This window comes from Pseudorca crassidens, chromosome 10, assembly GCF_039906515.1.
Source record: "Pseudorca crassidens isolate mPseCra1 chromosome 10, mPseCra1.hap1, whole genome shotgun sequence".
Classification (NCBI taxonomy): domain Eukaryota; kingdom Metazoa; phylum Chordata; class Mammalia; order Artiodactyla; family Delphinidae; genus Pseudorca; species Pseudorca crassidens.
The window spans coordinates 59,552,300-59,571,060 of NC_090305.1; the positions used below are offsets into that span (position 1 = coordinate 59,552,300).

Here is an 18,761-nt window from a genome sequence, read left to right on the forward strand (position 1 = left end):
AAGGCTGGAGGTACTGCTGAATCAGGTCTGGGTCCAATCACAAGACGGTTTCAACAGGGAAACAATATAAAAATTGGTAAATTTTGACTGATCAGGTCACCCAAGATGGCTGTTCTTCTGCTCTCTGTACATCCCCTGCTCTCTGTACATCCCCTGCTCTCTGTACATCCCCTGCTCGACCAGCCCCTGCTTTACCTATGCCTTATTCACGTGACTGACCTTCCCTCTCAGTCGTAGAGCCTGATCAGAAAATGCCTGTGTACTTGCCCCTGGCCCCAGCTGGTGATTGTTCTAATCTTTAGGTGAGCGCTCTCTCCACTATGCTGCTTTATCAAAGGGGCAGTGAGGGGCGTGCTCCTCTGCTGGTTTCTCTGGCAACCAGTGAGTCAGTCTGACGTCAGTTCCTCCTCTAACTGGTAACCTCCTCCCGCTCCTCTCCCCCTGGAGTGAAGACTGCCGCCGTGTCCTGTCCGCTGTTTGCTGCATGCCATGGGTGTCTCGCTCCAGGACCTTGCTTCAGATGTGTAAGATCCTCCTATCCATTAAACCATTGGGCTTGCTTTTGCTGACTCTGGGCTGCTTCTTCTGGCTTGAGGCTCTGTGACATGGGCAAGTACAGGGCTTGCTGGCTTGAGGGGTGCAGCCCAACAACTTAGATAAAATAATGACTATAAGATGTAATAAAACTCAATATGGGCCCTAGGGCTGAGGGAGAGCCCCCCAGGAAGAAAAAAGCTTGGAAGGGGTCCTCTCTCGAGGTCCTGTGTTCAGGCCTCATTGGTGGCAGAGAAGTTGGCTGGGTTGCTCCTGCCGTGGCTCCCCAACCACTGGGTAAGCAGGAAGCAACTCTCTGGGGCACAAACCAGGTGCAGGCAGGTCAGCTGATGGCTAGGCCTGTGGACAAGCAGAGGAGGTTGGAGTGCCAGTGTGGGCAGGAGGCCCAGTGTTTGCAGTGTGTTGATGTTACTGAGTCCAAGCTCATACTGCTTGTCTCATGACAGGCCAGTAAATTGAGAGACAGTTTGTTGGGGCAAGGAATAGTGACTTTATTTGGAAAGCCAGCAGACCGAGAAGAGGGTGGACTAGTGTCCCAAAGAACCATCTTCTCTAGAATTCAGGCTTCTTTTATACTAAAAGGGAAGGGAGTAAAGTCCTGGTTCCGTTCAGACTCTGATTTCTTCATTCCTGTAGCCATTCACATGTGGGCCTGGTCAGGATGTTTGCTGTGAGTTAACAAAGATATTTTAGCTTAATGCTCATTACCTGGGAGGCAGGCATCCCAGAGGTGGGCCATTATGTATAATTTAAGCTTATAGGCAACATCCCTTTAGTAATTAACTTGTAGCAAAACAGTAGGTTACAAAGGTTAAAGTAAAAGAAACAGATCTGACATGGAGTCAGATTTGTCTTCTCTATTACATTGTGAGGGCCACGAGTTCTGCACCCATGGCTGGGCAGGTCTGCACCAGATACCATCACGCCTACACTTGTGACCAATCAATCTTGCAGCCTCCAAAACCAGCAGGAGAGCCCCTCTCTCTGCAATGTCCCCCTAGCGCCCTCTACTGGAAAAGCTTACCATTGTGCTCACTCTGAAGGACAGAAGCTTAAAGGAATCCTGTTCATTACTGCAGAGCATGTGTGAAGGGTGGGTTGGAAGTTGAGCAGCAATAAAGGGGGAACTGGCACAGAACACCCGTGACGCAGCTCTATCCTGGAACCCATTGGCCCAAGAAGAAAAGAGAAGTGCTGTGCACAAAAAAACTCACAACTAGCCAATTAGAAAAGTGAGAGGCTGGATCCAACCCAAGTGCCCAATGAATAGGGCAGGCTCAGTAGAGGCTGGAATCATGGGAGACCTTAAATTTGGGGGTGTGAGTGGATGTGAAATAATGCCAGGTGGACTTGGCGTGACACCCACAGATGGTGGCTTCTCTCTGCAAAGTCATTCAAAGGCAGAATGAAACAAAGGGGAGTTTATAATGGTGATCCCGTCACCAAATGTAATGGATTGCATGCTGGCTCCAAAGGATGTGTCATGTCCTAATTCCTGGAACCTGTGAATTTTACCTTGTATATTAAGGTATGTGACTTAGTTACAGATTTCGAGAGGAGGTGCTTATCCTGGATTATCCCATGAGCCCTGCATGCAGCCACATGCTTTTATTAAAAACTTCATAGGAAGAATTTTATATTTTTCAATAACTTGTCTTTAATATGGGTGCAATTTACATCATTTTCACTTTCATTTTACCTAAAGATTTGGTAATGCTCTTTTTTTAATTAAAAATTTTTTTATTGAAGTATAGTTGATTTACAACATTGTGTTAGTTTCCGGTGTACAACAAAGTGATTCAGATATATATATATACACACACACACATATATGTATATATATATTATTTTTCATATTCTTTTCCATTATAGTTTATTATAAGTTATTGAATATAGTTCCCTGTGCTATACAATAGGACCTTGTTGTTTATCTGTTTTATGTATGGTAGTGTGTATATGTTAATCCCAAACTCTTAATTTATCCCTCCCCCACTTCCCCTTTGGTAACCATAAGTTTGTCTTCTATGTCGGTTTTCCCCTGACTCTTGTGGGGCACGTTCACCCCTTTCTAAGGGAAAGAGGCATAGAGTCGCATGTAGTCATGGCATCAGGCCAGGATCTCAGAGTGAAGCACAGTTTTTGCTGTTTTATCCTCTTACTTTTAATTCAGTTTTAAAATAGGCAAAACATGTATAGGTTTCAAAAATCAAAGCTAGTGCTTCCCTGGTGGCGCAGTGGTTGGGAGTCCGCCTGCCGATGCAGGGGACGCGGGTTCGTGCCCGGGTCCGGGAGGATCCCGCATGCCACGGAGCGGCTGGGCCCGTGGGACGCAGCCGCTGGGCGTGCGCGTCGGAGCCTGTGCTCCGCGGTGGGGGAGGCCACAGCAGTGAGAGGCCCATGTACTGCAAAAAATAAATAAATAAATAAATAAATAAAAGCTAAACACAAAGTTTACTCAGGAGTTTCACTCCCATCCCAATTTCATTTACCCCAATCCCATTTTTATTCATTTCTGGGTTGTTCTGCCTGGTTTTTTGGGGCAAAAATGGAGATAAGTATCAAAAATTAATTTTGAAGATTTAGCCCTTCACTAACAGGAAATTCTCTCAGCTGCTCATGGGACTGTCATAGCTGAGAGTGGTGTATTATAATAAATTAAACAAAAATAAATGGACTGTTCCTAATTTCAGATCACACTGTGTTTCTGAGAAGAGACCTATAGGGATAAGAAGAAAAGTTATTATTTATGCCATTTCTTGGAACTGTTCCGTCACTAAAAGACATTTCTTATTTCACTTAACAGTATATCCTAGAAATCACTCCATGTCCTTTCATATATATTGCCCGTGTCACATTCTTTCCCCGTTTTTTTCCTTTTGGTTGTGTAGCACTCCATTGAATGAAGATACCATAATTCAACCAATCTCTGGATAGGCATTTTAAGAGCCTTTTATATAGAAAGAAATTAGCTCTTTACTATGAAATAACTTGCAAATATTTATTCCCAGTCAATTTTTGTCTGTAGACTCTTGTGTGTATGTGTGTGTGTTTTCCTTAAAAATGTGTGGTTTTTTTATGTGTTCTTAAGATTTTTTTAAAAATTTACAATATTTTGTTAATTTCTGCCATACAGCACAGTGATTCAGTTATACAGAAATATGTATATAGTTCTTCATATTCTTTTCCATTATGGTTTATCACAGGATATTGAATATAGTTCCCTGTGCTATATTAAGTTTTTAAACTATCTTAGGTAATTGGATTTATCATTTATTATCATTTATCATTTATTACTTGAGATATTCAGTCATAGTTAGGCTTTTCCCACATCTAAGTTATAAAGGAATTCGGACATGTTTTCTCTAGTACTTATGTGGCCACATTTTTTTTTTTTTTTACACATCTCATCCCTATGGAGTTCCATGTTGTAAGGTGTGGATCCAATTTTATCCTGTACTGAGGAGCTATGAAATCCCACCATTTTTTAATACTAAATTCTTTAATGCACTCAATAATGTGTTTAAAAGGTCGGGATATAATTTCTGATGTTTCCTTGTTCTATTTTGTGTATAAATGCCTCTTAATATTGTTTTCCAGGAAGTCAATGAAAATTCTCTTAAGAGATTAAGTGCCTACTTAGAAAACCTCCAGAAACCAGGCTTCAAGTCTTTGAAACCAACCCAACTTATGTTTTTTGTAAGAGAAACAGACCAGAACTCTTCTGATGGCCAGGAACACTTCAGCACTTCTGGTACATTTCTTATTTCTCGTGAGTCCCTTGCAGGCTTGGTGTGATGTGTCAAATCTGTCTAACGTTGCTAGAAGACCTTCGGAGTGAAGCCTTGTCATAGGAAATAATATCATTTAATTGCATGTTTTCCTGGAGTTAGATTCTGTTCCTGGCTGCATGTGGTTGATGAGCCATTTTTTATGTTTAAACTTTTCTGACTAGAAAACTGAAGTGTTCCTATTTGTCCCCTTCCTATTTCAGTGCTGTTTTAAGTATTAAATGTCTATATAACAATTTATACCTTTAAAAAATATAGCTTACATTCTCTAATTTAGTCCTCAAAGTACCCTGTGAGGGAGGTAGTATTTGCCCAATTGTAACTTAGTAATGTCCCAGGACCATGGAGACAGAATAGGGGTCTTGAGCCCTTTAACTCCAGCCTCATGCCGTTTCTAAAATCTGATCAGTCTTCATGTACAGCCTTCTGTTTGTCCTTTGTCACTGCTTTAGCCATGATCCAGTGATCCTTTAAACTAAGGATGAATGTGGGTCTATCCATCCTTTCTGTGATCCTTGAGGAAATAACTTTATTTTTAGAATGAACTTTAAAACAGTTTAAAGATTTACTAAGAGCTTTCTGTGAACTAATGCTAAAACAAATAGCTGTCATCAGCTCTGGCTGAGTAAAGAGAAAAATCCTCCACTTTCAGTTAATGGTTAACTTTGAACCATTTATTAAATGAAAATAGATTATAAAAAAATAAATTAGTGGGAATTCCCTGGTGTTCCAGGGAATTCTGCGCTCTCACTGCCAAGGGCCCATGTTCAATCCCTGATCAGGGAACGACGATCCCACAGGCTGCATGGTGCAGCCAATAAATAGATAGATAGACAGACAGACAGACAGACAGACTTCCCTGGTGGCTCAGTGGTTAAGAATCCGCCTGCCAGTGCAGGGGACACGGGTTCCATCTCTGGTCCGGGAAGATCCCACATGCTGAGGAGCAACTAAGCCCGTGCGCCACAACTACTGAAGCCCAGGTGCCTAGAGCCCGTGCTCCACAAGAGAAGCCACCGCAGTGAGAAGCTCGCGCACCGCAACAAAGAATAGCCCCCGCTCACCACTAGAGAAAGCCCGTGTGCAGCAAGGAAGACCCAGCACAGCCAAAAATAAATTAATTAATTTTAAAAAATAAATGATATATATATGGAGTTCTTAGAAGTCAAAAAGAAAACAGAGTAGCTTAGTTACAAAAATGGGCAAACACAGTGACTAGATAGTTCAGGAAATAATACACATAAATTGCCAATAAGCATATAAAAATGTTTAGCCTAAGTAATCAAATGCAAACTAAACTAATTAATTAATATTTCCCAATAAAAGTTATGTGCAGTCTGGCACAAGCATTCCAGACTATGTAGCAGCATTTACATTGGATTAAATAATTAATGGTATTGATAAGAGAGAAACTGAGATTTATTCATTGACTTACCTCTTCTGAGGATAAACTATTTCTTCATAACTTCAAATGCAGGAATTTGGATTTTCCTTTCCTCTTTCACTGACTGGAATAATTTTCCTACCAGTATTTCTCACTTTATCATCAATGATTCAACTAAAAAGTTTTTCTTAGTTTGCATGTTATAGATTCTGTAAATCTATGTGGCAGGCATAGCAGGTATATCTGAGAATGATTTAGATTGTGGTGACGGTCATCGTGGCAAAGAAAACACAGTCTTGTATGGAATGGTGAAAAATTAAAAACAACTTTTATGGTGATCAGTTTTGGAAGTGTTAAATAAATTGCACTACATTGATTATGTGGATTAGTATAGAGCTACTAAAAAGAAAGAGAATGATGTATACATACAGATAATGGAAGAGTCACCAAGGTTAAATAACAAAAGCAAGTTCAAAGTAATAGATCCAGGGAATTCCCTGGCAATCCAGTGGTTAGGACTCTGTTCTTCCATTGCAGAGGTCCCAGGTTTGATCCGTGGTCAGGGAACTAAGCTCCTGCAAGCTGCGTAGAGCGGCCAAACAAATAAATTAAAAAAAAAAAAGTCATAGGTCCAGAATGGTGCAGTTTATATGTTAAAAAGGAACAATTCACACTGTGGGTGTGTGTTCATGCAGACACATAAGCGTATATGTCATATATAACATACACACAAAGCACATAGAAAAGGTCTAGAGCAGTGCTGTCCAAGAGAACTTTCTGCGGAGAGGTAACTGTTCTGTATGAGTGCTGTCTGGTACAGCTGGCACTAGCCCCATGTGGCTACTGACCACTTGAAGTGGGGCTAGTATGACCAGGAACTGAATTTTAAATTGTATTTAATTTCAATTTAACTTTACCAATAAATAGCCACATATGGCTGGTAGCTACCGTATTAGGCAGTGCAGGTCTCAATGCTTGTATACCTAAATGTTAATGGGGTTACATCTAGTGCAAGTGTGAGGTTGTGTGCCTGTCAACAGGAGACTTTTACTTTGTATATATAATTTTACAAGAAGGATGTACTTATATAACCCTTGTATAATTTTCAAAACTAATTTTAAAAATTTTTCCAAAAAAAGAGTCAGCATGTTATAATGGGGAAAACGCTCGGCTTGCTGGCAGCTCAGATTTCAGCCCTCATTTCACGCTTCTTAACCTCCTTGAACCTCTGCTTCTTCACATTTCAAAAGAGAGATAATAATGGCACTGGTGAGAGTGTTCATTGAAAAGTTATGTAAATTCAACTAGCGCCATGTTTAATACCCAGTAAAGGTGCAGGGGAACCAGTAGATTTCCTACTGTTGACGTAAGTTAGATTACTACCCTGAGCCCAGGGACTACTTGCATTAAAGTCAGATTGTGAAGTGCTAGCTTTTAAAAAATTAGGGAACTTTGAGTCACTTCTGAAAATATTGTGTCCCTAGCTAGTTGGATGGGGGAGTATGAGGACAGTCTCTTTCAACCGTAGAGAAAATTTGAGATGGGTTTCTGTGACCCCTGAGACTGGATTGGCCCCCCTCCTTGAACCACTGTCGCAGGGCAGCCTGCCCCACCCTCCCCCTACCTCCACCCTCCCCCTTCTCTTTAGTGCTAGACACCCTCTCTGGTGGACACTTGCTCATAGGAGAGCTTTGCCAACCCTTAGACTGTAGAGACCAAATTTATGAACAGCATTGAAAATATTCTCAATCCCCTTCTTGGGCTGGGGTGGGTTTGGTCACTGGCGCCAAACTAGAAACAGGAGCTGACAGAGGACTTCATGAAGATGGAGGTAGTGTGGTACAGTTTTGGAGAAGGGATGTAGTTTTCCATTTACAGATGATTTTCCAATAGGATGAATTTTAATGAGTAATGGAGTGTTTTAAAGATTTTGATTCTATAAATGTTGTATGAAAAGAAATGTTTTTCAAGTAAAGCAAATAATCATCTGTATTAACTGTTTGGGGGAATTATATTCTCTAGGATTTCGAGCAGTCAAATTTACTTTGCACACCAGAGATCTGCTAAGCACAGTGTTATATATTCTCAACTCCTGCAGTTTATCTATTGAACATATCCAAAGCTTGAATACTAATGTGCACTCCCAGCCTCTCAAAGAGGCCACAAGGATATCTGACAGGCCCATCAAATGGGACGAGTCTTACTACTCCTTTACTGGATTCAAGGACCCTGATGAAGACCTCGAGCAAGTCTGGAGAATGGAAACAACCCTAACGTACGTAAGAGTTTTTATTTAACTGAACTTATTTGTAGTTAGTAGCCCCCACTCGCCTCGACTAGAGAAAAGCCCGCATGCAGCAACAAATACCCAATGCAGCCAAAAGGAAACCCCAAAAAAACATGAGCTAGAAGAGAGGGTCTCAGCCTTGCACGCACTGGGATCCAGCCCATGAAACTTCTGCTTATACCCATTGCTCTAACGATCGTGTGTCCCGATGAACAAAACCTTCAGAATGTCTGACCTACCTTTTGGTATAGAAAAAAGTGGGATTGGATAAGTCAGGGCATAAAAGCAACAATGAGAGTTGTTGGACCTTAAGTCAAGAGGCTTTAGAATAACATATTAAAGAAATTCAGCAATTAGTCTGTGGTTCAGTTGAGTGTTTCATAGGGTACAATTTTGGTCTGGAGCTAGATGTGTAGCCATCATGAAGAGATTGTCCCAAGGACCCAGAACTCAGAGTTAGTCAGCTGGCGAACAATGAAAACAGACTGGAACTGGGAAAAGCCAATTCACCAAGATAAGTGCTATTCCATTGGTTCCTTATCCAAGCTGAGTATTTATAATTTCCTTATTTGTATGTAGTTCATCCAATAAAATTCTTCAGTCTTCAATAAAAGTAAACACTCTTACATTATATTATATTACATGTTACTAGATAATGCATTTTTAAGAGTAGGGAACATGTTTTAATCATCTTTCTACTAATCTGCTTCGTAGATTCATAAAACCCAACCAGCGTTTTTATTTCATTGAATTAAAAAATTGTTGGAAAAGTGTGAATGTGAAGTGCTGGAGGCTGGGTGTGGAGAACTCAAGGTTTAATATGGAAATGTAAAGTAGCTTAATACAGATGGTAGCAGTAGAAGTGACTCAGCAATGAATGTAGAGGACCATTTTTTTTAAAACAGTGCCTCTGTTAGTTTCATTACTGTTGACTTAAAGTATCTGCTGTTTTTAGCAAGAGATACATTGTGTTAAGGAAATTTTCTGAGTGTACATGAGTTGTGTTACTATGAATTCTTCATTTCCTCCAGAGGGATACTTTGTTTTAAATTCAAGCTCTCATGTTGACAGTTACCAGCACAAGCTCAAAACATGTCATTTTGATTTGCCTACTCTTAAGGAACATAGCAACATAAATTAAATAGACCACTGTTTTAGAAATTGAAATCAGTAGAAATATAACTGTCTAATTTATTGATCATTATTATCCAAATTCAGTTGTCAATAGCTATGTATCTTGTCAAACAATGAAGTAAATCCATTCATAGCCAGGTAGAACCTTTGTTTTCTTAGCTTTGACAAATGAAATTAACAACAATAAAGCATTACACGTTTTAGCCTTGTTTATGCGAGATCTTGCATTCGCTTTAAAACTGTGATTTAAAATTAATATTGAATTATCCTAAATGAAACAGACAGTATTTAGAGTTTCTTACAGAAGAGCTGGAATAGGGTTGTGGCTGGTTCTTGGTGTAATGCTGTTTCATATCTTTTACTTCCATATATTTTTCTTGGGCTAGAGAATATTGAGAGTTGACTGGTATCACCTTAAATCTTCCTACTCAAAGCTTCTCTTCTAAAATCGACCGGTTAGAGATTTCTGTTTTGTTTAGTTTTTGATGCTTGTATCGGAGGTCCTTGGGTTATATTTCTTGAACATTGATATGTTATTGACTTACCTGAACCAGATCATCACACCTCATAGAGTTTGAGTTTAGCTTATTAGGTATAATTTTAGAGCAGAGGGTCTAGGCTGGGTAGGATAGGAGAGGACAGCTCTACACTGAAAAAGGCAAGAAAAGGAATACATGCTGCTCTTTGGGCCCTTTGGGTAAATTACAGTATCGACTAAATGCCGCCAAAAAAAATCTGTTGCCTTTACCAGCATGCCTTAGAGGGCCGGTGCCCCGGTTACGACAGTTGTATGAATTTGGAAGATTTCTTATCTCTTATTTCCATAACCTAACCTGGTCTCCCTGGTCCAGTGTGTTCACACAGGCCCAGCACCCCTTTCCAATCTTGACCTTTTCCGAAATATGGATGTTGCCCAGTTTGCAGGAACGCTGATGAGGGTTTGTTCAAGGTTTTGTTTTATGTTAGTTTTTCCCAGTAAGGATTCCAGGAGCTTATGTCATCAAAGCCAGAGTGGTGTTTGTATCAGTTTCTTTTTTCAGTTATTAATTTTTTATTTGGCCACGCCACGTGGGACGTGGAATCTTAGTTCCCCAACCAGGGATCGAACCCAAGCCCCCTGCATTGGAAGTGTGGAGTCTTAACCACCGGACCGCCAGAGAAGTCCTAATTTTTTTAATTTGTTATTATTTTGCAAATAATTATAAAATTGTTGAATCATTTGAGAGGTTTCAAACCATATGAATGGAGTGACTGTCCCATAGTCAGGAGATTTAGGGGCTGTAACTCGGACAAAACTTTTTTACCACCATGGTCATTTTGGCCATATCCGGTTTGTTTTTATTTTCATTCTTGTATTGTTTACCTCATCTTTATTATATCTGTAGTTATAGGAGAGGGCGCATAAGGAGCACATGCTGAGTTACACAGTTCAGAGGGCGCATAAAAATAATTCTGCAAATTTACATCCAGCTAATCTTCAGCTGGTTTACAAATTGCATTCACCTGATCAAAATTTATTCTTGAAAGCATGTTATTTCTAATATTTCAGGATGTAATGTTAAGAAGAGAAAATATAACAGTTCTATTTAGTGTAAACTTTCAAATAATTTTCCTTATGTTTCCGCAGAGACATGCAGGCTGAAATAAAACACAGAAATTATGAAAAGAAATCAGTTGAGTTTTTAAAAACACAACATAGAAGAATTATCAGGTCATAAAAGCTCCATTTAATCTATTTTCTTCTTATATCTGGCAGTTACATTTCAATCTACATTTTAGGACATGCTGTGTAATTTTGTATTTCTCAGCAAATTATGCTTTATCTTACTGTAAAATCACTTTATAGTGATAAAAACACTACAGTGAAATGTTTAATATATAAGGTTTTCTAATTTTATACAATAATAAAAAATTTACCAGTCTAAACAAAATTAGAAAATGCTACTTTGTGTTGTAGCTTTTAGTATTTCCATATTTTGCATATATTCTCTGATTATCAAATAATTTTATAACTAAAATGTATTGCAATTATAGAATTTGTGTTTAGAAGGAGACAACAGGATCCATTTGTATCTAAACAAAATTATCCCATATGTAATGTCTACCCCACTGGAAAAAACATGTCATTGAACTATAGGAAGACCATTGAAATGCTATTCTTTTTTTTTTTTTTTTTTTTGACCAGGAACATGTCATGTTAACTTTTTTTTTTTTAATACAACAGGTTCTTATTAGTCATCCATTTTATACACATCAGTGTATACATGTCAATCCCAATCTCCCAATTCATCACACCACCATCCCCACCCCGCCACTTTCCCCCCTTGGTGTCCATACATTTGTTCTCTACATCTATGTCTCAATTTCTGCCCTGCAAACCCATTCATCTGTACCATTTTTCTAGGTTCCACATATATGCGTTAATATACGATATTTGTTTTTGTCTTTCTGACTTACTTCACACTGTATGACAGTCTCTAGATCCATGCACATCTCAACAAGTGACCCAGTTTCGTTCTTTTTTATGGCTGAGTAATATTCCATTGTATATATGTACCACATCGTCTTTATCCATTCATCTGTCAATGGGCATTTAGGTTGCTTCCATGACCTGGCTATTGTAAATAGTGCTGCGATGAGCATTGGGGTGCATGTGTCTTTTTGAATTATGGTTTTCTCTGGGTATGTGCCCAGGAGTGGGATTGCTGGGTCATATGGCAACTCTTTTTAGTTTTTCTTTTTCTTTTTTTTTTTTTTTGGCCAAGCAGCTTGCAGGGATCTTAGTTCCCCAACCAGGGATTAAACCTGTGCCCTCAGCAGTGAAAGCACAGAATCTTAACCACTGGGCCACCAGTGAATTCCCACTATTTTTAGTTTTTTAAGGAACTCCCATATTGTTTTAATAGTGACTGTACCAATTTGCATTCCCACCAACAGTATAGGAGGGTTCCCTTATCTCCACACCCTCTCCAGCTTTTTTTCTTTTTAATTTATTTTTGGCTGCATTTGGTCTTTGTTGCTGCACGCAGCCTTTCTCTCTACTTGTGGTGAGTGATGGTTACACTTTGTTGAGGTGCGTGGGCCTCTCAGAGCGGTGGCTTCTCTTGTTGTGGAGTGTGGGCTCTAGGGCATACAGGCTTCAGTAGTTATGGTGCATGGGCTCAGTAATTGTGGCGCATGGGCCTATTTGCTCCACGGCACGTGGGATCTTGTCTCCTGCATGTCTCCTGCATTGGCAGGTGGATTCTTAACCACTGCACCACGAGGGAAGTCCCTCCAGCATTTATTATTTGTAGACTTTTTGATGATGGTCATTCTGGCCAGTGTGAGGTGGTACCTCATTGTAGTTTTGATTTGCATTTCTCTAATAATTAGTGATGCATCTAACCTTCTCTAAATCCTCTTTATCTTTTCATATTGGTTATGTTAGACATCCTTGGAAACCTTTGCTTGACCCTCCAGTCCCTTCACCGTGATGTGGCACTTAGTACGCTGAATTCTGATTCTTGTTTTGTTTCCCTGCACCCTGACCATAAGTCCTGGGATACAGGGACACAAATTCTTATAATCTGTATACGCCAAGGGCCCAGTTTAGTGTTTAAGTACATGGTAGGTGCTTCAAAATAGAATTTAGGAAATGAAGGGAAATTCTGAGGAAACAGAGTTGCAATTGAAGTATGTAGACTTTATTTCTAAAACCCTTCTTTATTATACCATTTAATCTTTCTAACCTAACTTGTGATTCTTACCTGAATATTTAAATGTTAGTACTTAACACTTATTTTTATTTGGAACATATTTCTTTTCTTCTGCAATCCCTTCAATTCCTAGCTAAAAGTTCCTAAGATTTACAGTGGTTTATTTTGAATATTAATATTTCCAGCACTCCATAGCTTTTTTCTTATTGCTTACTTGAACTTTCCTTCTAGGAAAATAATTTTCTTGTTAGAATTCCTCAATACCGTTTATTGGAGTCCTAACTTAGACTACTAAAGTACCATAGAACTAAATATTTCTTCCTTTTTTTTTTTTAAATACTGTAGCTTTTTGAAAGATTACCGAGTTATTTTGACCGGCAGAGGAGGCTGATACTTCTGGAGGACCAAATAAGCTATCTTCTAGGTGGCATCCAAGTTGTTTATATCGAAGAATTACAGCCAGTGTTGACACTTGAAGAATATTACTCTCTTCTCGACGTGTTCTATAATAGACTCTTGAAAAGTCGAATACCTTTTCACCCTCGAAGTTTGCGTGGTTTGCAAATGATCCTTAACAGGCAAGTATCTAAAACAATTACTTTTATTCATTCAGTCAGATGGGCTGTGTGTGTCTATGCATGAAATTGTTTTGTATTTCCATGTGTGATTCTTAGGAATTAGAGAAAGGAATGTCACCACCTCTGTTGGCAACACTCTTTTACACATGAGAAAAGCCAACATGAGAGGATTGAAAGATTGAGTCCCTAGAACATTCTGTAAATATATTGCCACCTATAGGGCAAATCAGTCCTGTGGAAAACTTTATAGGATTAAACTAATGTGAAATCAACAGTGTGCATATCAGGCACCGTGCTTGGTACTTAAATGCATTATCTCTTCAGCTCTCACAACCTCACCATGGAGTGGGTTACTACCCCCATCTTACAGATGAGGAAGGTCACAGGGCCAGGAAGGGTGTGGTCATCCTGATAGTGTGTCCCTTTGGGGACAGCAAAACTTCAAGTCAATTCTGCTATACAGGAAGTCCACTACATATGAACCTTCAAGTTGCCAACTTTCAAAGATGCAAGCGTACGTTCACATGTCCAATCTCATAAGTTAGTTCATGTGTCTGCTGTACATTGTCACATGCGTGCATCCTCTACAAGTGGTTGTGCTTTTGTGTACTTCACTGTACAGTACTGTAGAGAGTACAGTAGTACAGTATCTTTATTTCAAGTGTTTGTTTTTTATGTATTATTTGTGTGAAAAGTATTATAAACCTACTACAGTACAGTGCTATATAGCCAATTGTGTTAGTTTGGTACCTAGGCTAACTTGTTGGACTTATGAACAAATTGGACTTAGGAACGCACTCTTGGAAAGGAACTCATTCATATGTAGGGGACTTACTGTAGCTTTAAGGTAGACTTTCTTGATGAGTTCCTTTTCCATTAATCAGACTAAGAAAATCGTTTCTTTGGGGGTGGAATGGGGGTGGAGAGGTCACTGATTTTTCCTTTTACGTATGCTTTATTACAGTGACAGATATGCTCCAAGTTTGCACAAACTTGGGCATTTTAACATTGTGATCCTCTGCTATCAAGCAAACCTCCAGTGGTTTATTCTCACCAAAGCCCAACAGGCAAGAGAGAACATGAAAAGAAAAGAAGAGTGAGTGCTCTTAGCCCTCTTCCTGTCTTACCATTCCGTCTAATCGTTAAAAATATTCAGATACAGGTTTCCCTGGTGGCGCAGTTCTTGAGAGTCCGCCTGCCGATGCAGGGGACACGGGTTCGTGCCCCGGTCCGGGAAGATCCCACATGCTGCGGAGCGGCTGGGCCCATGAGCCACGGCCGCTGAGCCTGCGCGTCCGGAGCCAGTGCTCCGCAATGGGAGAGGCCACAACAGTGAGAGGCCCGCGTACCATAAAAAAAAAAAAAAAAAAAAAAAAAAAAAAATTCAGGTAGTCAGAAATCGTAAGTATGGGAAATTAAAACTGTATTGAACTTAGGAAATCGACTGTATTAAACTGTATGTCACTTAGGAGTAACATTTATTTTTTTCCCTCCCGGTTGTGCCAGGGATTGGATGTGGCTGTTTTCTCAGTATAATAACCTCAGTTGCATTCTCACCATGTACCTCAATTTGAGAAGCAGGGCTTGTTAATATAAAAGTCAACTCAGAAGCAGAGTGAAAGATAAGAGTATCACAAAGAAACTGTGCAGATGGAAAAGGGTGGCAACAAGGGGGGGAAACTCAGTTACTACTTGATTAATTAGAATCTTCACTGTTTAAAATTTTGAAATCTGCTGAAGGAAACAAGCCTCGTCTGCACTGTCATTAAATTGAGAAGAAATCTTAAAGTGAAAAAGGTTTTTGGTTCATAAGCAGTGCTGTCTCTATGCCATTTGTATCTTTGAAGGGATCCTGTTATAGTCAGTAGTTTTGTAGGCAGTAAGATAGTGTTGAAGATGTTTCATGGATCTACTATGAAGAAAGGGAGAGTTTTCCTAAAGACGTGGCCTAAGGAGGTTTGGCTAGCAAGGATTCATTCATTCATGCAGCCGTCATTTGCTGTGACCGTTGTGGATCGGAAGCTGTGCAAGCCGCCACTGGTAGAAAGATGATGGCCTGGTCCCCAGGCTCGCAGGAGACGCAGGTGCCCTCAGTGTCAGGGGTGGTGGACGGAGAGGGGTCATGCGTGAGAGGAGCCAAGGCTGATGCTCTGGAAAGGGAACAGGAAGCAGAGGCTGTGGCCAAGGAGGCCGAGGCTGACGTGTCCGGGGAGCAGGGTAAGGAGGGCGGGGGCAGGAGCCTGGTGGGTGGAGGACCGGGGTGATTGTCCGAGTGTGCTGCTGGGGCCCCCCTCTGGTTACTTACTTCTCTGGCCTCGCTGCCCGTTCTCTCCTCGACCTACACAAATTGCTTGTTTAAAAAGCCAAGGATGTGAAACAGAGAAAGGGTGGCCACGCAGGAGGGCTGTGGACATGATCCGTGTCCCAGGAGATGATGGGGTCATTTTATGCATCAGATAAGTGAAGGAGTCACATATCTGTTTCACTTGTGGAATTGGTGACAGTTCCTGGCCAGATCCTATTGAACAAACAGCCTGCTTCTTGATTGGTTGGTGAGCATTTGTGTTTGTGTCGTTACCTTTTCTAACCATAAGTTTCTTTTCGAACTCTATGAGTCTGTTTCTGTGTTGTTAATAAGTTCATTTGAATCACTTTTTCTTTAGATTGCACATGTAAGTGATATCATATTTGTCCTTCTCTGACTTCCTTCCTTCCCTTTGTATTATCATCTCTAGGTCGATCCATGTTTCTGCAAATGGCATTATTTTGTTCTTTTTAATGGATGAGTTATATTCCATTCTATGTGTGTACCACACCTTCTTTGTCCATTCTTCTGTCAGTGGACATTAAGGTTGCTTCTCTGTCTTGGCTCTTTTAAATAGCACACGAATGTTCTGGTGCATGTGTCCATTGGAATGATGTTTTTCTCCAGATATACGCCCAGCAGTGAGATTGCCGGATCATATGGTAGCTCTAGTCTGAGTTTTAAAAGACCCTCCATAGTGGCTGTTACCAATTTTCATTCCCACCAAGACGTAGTAAGGTTCCCTTTTCTCCACGCTCTCTCCTGCATTTATTATTTGTAGACTTTTTTTTTTTTTTTTTTTTGCAGTACGCGGGCCTCTTACTGTTGTGGCCTCTCCCGTTGCGGAGCACAGGCTCCGGACGCGCAGACTCAACGGCCATGGTTCATGGGCCTAGTTGCTCCACAGCATGTGGGATCCTCCCAGACTGGGACACGAACTCGTGTCCCCTGCATCGGCAGGTGGACTCTCAACCACTGCGCCACCAGGGAAGCCCTATTTGTAGACTTTTTGATGATGGCCATTCTGAATGGTGCGAGGTGGTGTCTTGTTGTAGTTTTGATTTGCGTTTCTCCAATAATTAACGATGTTGAGCACATTTTCATGTGTTTTTTTTTTTATACAGTGTGAGGAAAATGTACCTTAAGAAGCTGGCTTCCTGAAAGCCAGCCCTGTTTTGAATTCTTTTTCCTTTTTTTTTTTTTTAACATCTTTACTGGAGTATAATTGCTTTACAATGGTGTGTTAGTTTCTCCTGTATAACAAAGTGAGTCAGCTATACGTATACATATATCCCCATATCCCTTCCCTCTTGCATTTCCCTCCCACCCTCCCTATCCCACCCCTCTAGGTGGTAACAAAACATTGAGCTGATCTCCCTGTGCTATGCGGCTGCTTCCCACTAGCTAGCTATTTTACATTTGGTAGTGTATATATGTCCATGCCACTCTCTCACTTCATCCAGGCTTACCCTTCCCCCTCCCCGGGTCTTCAAGTCCATTCTCTATGTCTGTGTCTTTATTCCTGTCCTGCCCCTAGGTTCTTCATAACCATTTCTTTAATATTCCATATATATATGTGTTAGCATACGGTATTTGTTTTTCTCTTTCTGACTTACTTCACTCTGTATGACAGACTCTGTCCATCCATCTCACTACAAATAACTCAATTTTGTTTCTTTTTATGGCTGAGTAATATTCCATTGTATATATGTGCCACATCTTCTTTATCCATTCACCTGTCTATGGACACTTAGGTTGCTTCCATGTCCTGGCTATTGTAAATAGTGCTGCAATGAACATTGTGGTACATGACACTTTTTAAATTATGGTTTTCTTAGGGTATATGCCCAGTAGTGGGATTGCTGGGTCATATGGTAGTTCTTTTTTTTTTTTTTTTTGCATTACGCAGGCCTCTCACTGTTGTGGCTCTCCCATTGCAGAGCACAGGCTCCGGATGCACAGACTCAGTGGCCATGGCTCACGGGCCTAGCCGCTCCGCGGCATGTGGGATCTTCCCAGACTGGGGCACGAACCCGTGTCCCCTGCATCGGCAGGCGGACTCTCAACCACTGCGCCACCAGGGAAGCCCTATTTTTGTTTTTTTAAGGAACCTCCATACTGTTCTCCATAGTGGCTGTATCAACTTACATTCCCATCAACAGTGCAAGAGGGTTCCCTTTTCTCCACACCCTCTCCAGCTCTTATCATTGTAGACTTGTTGATGATCACCATTTTGACTGGTGTGAGGTGATATCTTGCTGTAGTTTATTTTTTTTAATTTTTATTTAATTTTATTATTTTTTGGCTGTGTTGGGTCTTCGTTGCTGCCCGTGGGCTTTCTCTAGTTGTGGCAAACGGGGGCTACTCTTTGTTGCGGTGCACGGGCTTCTCATTGCGGTGGCTTCTCTTGTTGCGGCGCACAGGCTGTAGGTGCGTGGGCTTCAACAGTTGCGCACGTGGGTTCAGTAGTTGCTGCGTGTGGGCTCTAGGGTGAGTGGGCTTCAGTAGTTGTGGCACGCAGGCTCAGTAGTTGTGGCTCGTGGGCTCTAGAGAGCAGGCTTAGTAGTTGTGGAGCACGGGCTTAGTTGCTCCATGGCATGTGGGATCATCCTGGACCAGGGCTTGAACCTGTGTCCCCTGCCTTGGCAGGTGGATTCTTAACCACTGTGCCACCAGGGAAGTCCCTGTTTAATCTGTTTTAAGTATAGTAGTGTGTATATGCTAATCCCAAACTCCCGTTTTATCCTTACCCACCACCCTTCCACTTTCGTAACCATAAGTTTGTTTTCTAAGTTTATTTGTATCATGCCTTTTTGTTACTGAGTTGTATGAACTATTTGTATATTTTGGGAATAAGCCTTTTCAGTCAAATTGTTTGCAAATATTTTATTCCAGTCCACAAGTTGTCTTTTCATTTTGTTTATGCTTTCCTGTGCTGCACAGAAGGTTTTAAGTTAGATTAGGTCCAATTTGTTTATTTTTGCTTTTATTTTGTTTGCCTTGGGAGACTTACCTAAAAAAATATTGGCACG

The 18,761-nt window shown here is 40.7% G+C and overlaps 1 long non-coding RNA gene across 1 annotated transcript in view; it reads left to right on the forward strand.

The window, feature by feature from the left end:
- Positions 1–420: 420 nt before the first annotated feature.
- LOC137232268 (uncharacterized) overlaps positions 421–18,761 on the forward strand; it is a 35,220-nt gene continuing 16,879 nt past the window's right edge. The window contains exons 1-5 of the long non-coding RNA XR_010946935.1: positions 421–524; positions 4,153–4,306; positions 7,826–8,002; positions 13,192–13,424; positions 14,389–14,520. This is a non-coding gene — a long non-coding RNA (uncharacterized lncRNA). The remainder of the gene's footprint in view (positions 525–4,152; positions 4,307–7,825; positions 8,003–13,191; positions 13,425–14,388; positions 14,521–18,761) is intronic.